The sequence below is a fragment of the Camelina sativa genome, chromosome 15, assembly GCF_000633955.1.
Source record: "Camelina sativa cultivar DH55 chromosome 15, Cs, whole genome shotgun sequence".
In the NCBI taxonomy this organism is placed as follows: Eukaryota; Viridiplantae; Streptophyta; class Magnoliopsida; order Brassicales; family Brassicaceae; genus Camelina; species Camelina sativa.
The window spans coordinates 23,113,788-23,118,158 of NC_025699.1; the positions used below are offsets into that span (position 1 = coordinate 23,113,788).

General features: G+C 27.4%; 1 pseudogene; it reads left to right on the forward strand.

The window, feature by feature from the left end:
- LOC109129153 lies at positions 1,569–3,940 on the forward strand (annotated as a pseudogene).

Genomic DNA, 4,371 nt, shown 5'->3' on the forward strand with positions numbered 1-4,371 from the left:
TTTGACGTATTATTACACTTTTATATTGTTTGTTTGTTGTATTTGCATCATTATTTTGTGAAATATAAAATAGTAATTTTAATATTATAATTGTGAGCAAATAAAAATTATTAATTTATCATTTATATAAATTTAGTTTTACCAACCTGCCAATGTGGAAATTAAAACACACATTTTCATACAATGAGTAAATATATATTTGTTTAAAAAAATTCAAATCACAACATATGAAGAAAAAAATATGCATTTTAAATTATAAGTATTATATAAAAATTCCAAACAATTTGTAAATAAAATAAAATAAAAGTGATAGGAGAATCATAATTTAAAAACTTAACAAAATCTTCAAATTTAGTTATTAAAAATAATTGTATTGTATACTTGGATATAAAATCTTAGTTTTTAAAATTCTGATTGGTTTATATATTTTTGAAAAAATAATTAGTAATTTCGTCCATAATTTATTAGAGAGAGAAAATATTTTTTTAGATTTTTTTAGATTTTTTAATATTTGATATGTGAGTGTTTTTTATTTTTAATTAATTATATTTATTTAAATTAGTTAATTATGCTTAATTATTTTTTTTCTAATGGCAATTGAATGTAATTTTTTACACATTTTAAGGTTAGTTTTATATTTGTACTTCTCAATTAATATAGTAGAATATCTATACATGGTCGAATGTGTGATTCCTTTAAAGCATATATGTATATATGTGAAAGAGAACACGTAAATGAATCCTTGCTAAGTCAATGATACCAAAAGAAAAGTCCCCAAAATTAGGGAAACAATACACATGAATTAAGATTTAAACAAACTTTCAAATTCAAAATATATAACATATGATTTTTTCCTACTATATCTCATAAGAATCCCTACATATTCGTCCTATCTATATTATTATTTTCACAGCATTTTTTAAAAGAAGGCTTGGAGTTTAAAGGTATTTACAACCAATGCCATTACAATTAAAATATTTTTAAAATAAAATAAAACAAAAAATCAAAATATGCAAAATAAGGTATGTTAATTAAATCCTATCAATCCAATATAATTTTTCTAAATTATCTCCACCTCTGAACCTAATTTTTTGCAAAACTAAACAAATTTTTCGCTTTTCCAATATAGAAAACTCTATATTCATTTCAATCAATCATATTCAATTACTTCAAATTTTTTAATTTTTAAAAAATTCCTCCATATTTTCCGTCTTTAATATATAGAAAATCTAAAGAGTTCCTCTACTAAATATAAAATATTTAATCTGTAACAAGATTTGTGGAAAAGTAACATTAACAAATAAAATCCCTAAAAAATACATAAAACAAAAAAATCTTAAATTCCTAAACAGTCAGATTTCTGTATAGCAATTAATTTTTATAAATGTTTTAAATATAATATTTAATAAACTTAAATTATTATGGGACGGGTTATAATCGATATTCTTATAAATTTAAAATGTCAATAATCCATCACTACGACCATCATTATATTATACTAAAAAGTAATAAATTTCTAAAGATATAGTTTATATAGAAAATATAGGCATATGGTGTACCGTTAAAAGATGGTCATTACAATTAAATCTATCGGGATTATGGATTTTAGCAAGGTATGTCTGCGGTTGGCGGGTTGTCCCAAAAACTACAAATATAAGATTAAAATAAATATATTATATATAAATAATATTTTTACATAGTTCTGTATATATAATACGTGAATTATGTGATAATGTGAGGAAAATTAATTTATACCAATTAAGATAACTACAAAATATCAATATTATAAGTTATTTTAATTTTTTTTTTCTTTGCCACTAAATTTTTTAAGAATAATTGATATAAAATTTAGGTTGAGGACATGCTTGGGCATAACTTTAACGACCACGGTCTTAGCGGGTTGACCCGCTGCGGTCCATGAAAAAAGAAATGTGGACCGACCTGTTTGACACCTCTATATACATGATTATTATAAATAAACTGGTACAATTTAATAATATAAACGGATATTATTAAGTTTTGTAATGAATTCTGGCTCATCCTCCGAATATTTTTATCTTGGATTTGTGAAATTAATTTATAACAAAAATAAGTTATTGTGTTGTATATAAACCTCAGATTAAATCGTAGAATTAACAATCAAAATACAATTATACAATCTTAAACTTCAAATAAAACGTAAAAAAATTAACTAACAATTACAATTTAAAATTTAATGATTTTAGTAAAAAAAATAATAGTAAGATTAACAATTTCAGCACTTATATATATATATATATAACTTTTCTTTTATGTTTCTAGATCAGTCGACTAACATTTATATTTTCAAAACAAATAGAAGAGAAGAAGCCCACATCAGCCAAAAGCTGTTCGTAAGCTGTTTCAAGAGGTATATTATTGTTCTTCTGAATCGTTACTAGTTCTTGTTGTTATTGTCACTGCACCCAGTTGTGCTGAAGATATATTTGTATTATATGGCAGACATGGTCATAATTACTAATTTGTTTTAATAGGTTACTTTTTTAGATGGATCGAAATGACCATGAAGAGGAAGAAGACACAAGAGTGCATGAAGGCGATGATTTTGATGTGGACGTATCTATAATGGTGGTAATGATGACGGTAGGAGCTCAGATTCATAACACACGACAGCAACACATGGGTGGTGATTATATAGAACGTCCCATTCGTCGACCAGTCACACAGCTCGGAGAAGAATATATACAAAAGTATTAAAAGATGATCCCGAAGATTTTCGGGTGCTGTATCGTATGATTCCAGATATGTTTTTGAAACTGCCTAGGATCATCAGAGACAAAACTGGTTTACAAAACACAAAAAAAAAAAAATTGTTGAAGAGATGCTTGCTGTCTTCATGCTCACAGTTGGACAAAATGCAAGATATGGCTACGTGAAAAATACATTTCAAAGGTCCAAGTTTGCAGTAAGCACAAGCTTTAATAAAATTTTAAAAGCTCTGCTTATTATAGCTCCAAGTTAGATGGTGAAACCATATGGTTTAGTGCTACTGAAGATGAGAGAAAGTACACGATTTTATCCATATTTTAAGGTGCATTATTTCATCTTTTGTTTAAATTGATTCTTTTAGTTTTTTCTTCATAGAAATTGACTCTCTTTTTTGCATGTATTATAGAATTGCGTTGGAGCCATAGATGGTACACATATACCAGCAACAGTAGTTGGGCGTGAGGTGGCAAGCTATCGCAATCGAAAAGGAACAATATCTCAGAACGTTTTGGATGTATGTAACTTTGATATGGAGTTTATTTACATTCTGAGTGGATGGGAGGGTCTGGCCCACGATTCAAGAGTGTTAAGTGATGCGTTAACTAGAGGAACTAACAAGTTCCAAGTGCCCAATGGTAAAACATCTATAAATTTCTCTTTAGATCATATGTCTTATATATAGTAACATATATCATCCAAATTTCAGGAAAATTTTATCTAGTTGATTGTGGATTTGCGAATCGTCTCAGCTTTTTAGCTCCATTCTGTGATGTTAAGTATCATCTATAGGAATTTGCTGGTCAAGGTCGTGATCCTGAAACTCCATATGAGTTATTTAATCTTCGCCATACTTCTCTGAGAAACGTGATCGAAAGGATATTTGGAATCTTTAAATCTCGTTTTGCTATTTTTAAAACTGCATCTCCTTTTTCTTACAAGAAACAAGTTGGATTAGTCTTAGCATGTGCAGGGCTGCATAACTTTCTTCGCAAAGAATGTCGATCGGGCGAAGGTGTGTTCCCTAATGAAAATAATGTAGTTAACAATGGAAATAATGCTTTCAATATAGATGAAAGTGATAGAGAAGAACCTCTCGAGACGCAAGAGCAAGACAGAGAAAATGCAAATAATTGGAGACAGTCTATGGCCGAAGACATGTGGAAAGATGCTACGATTTAAAAGTTCATTGATAGATAGATTTTAGTTTTCAAGTTTTGCATTTAATAAATTTGCTACATCTAATAAACTATTGTAGTGTTTGTTTCTGTTGAATTTTTAACTCCTAGCCTTCGTGGATAGAGGATGAAGGAGCGAATTTATCCATTTTCAATTTGTTTATGTTGTTTGAAACTAGTCTGCTATTTTCTACGTTAGATGGAAACTAGAAGAATTTATCCATTTTCAATTCTATTAAAATTCTATTCAAATCTAATAAAATGATACAAATTATAGTAGTTAGAATCACAAAGAAAGATTTGAAAATCTTTTACAATACAAGAAAATCTATGAATTATGTCATTAATTCTTTTCTAATAAATTCTTTCACATTCTCGCCTCGAATACCAAATCTTAAAAAATTTAATGGCCTAATTTGTATTTAGGGTAATTTGTTTTCAATTAATA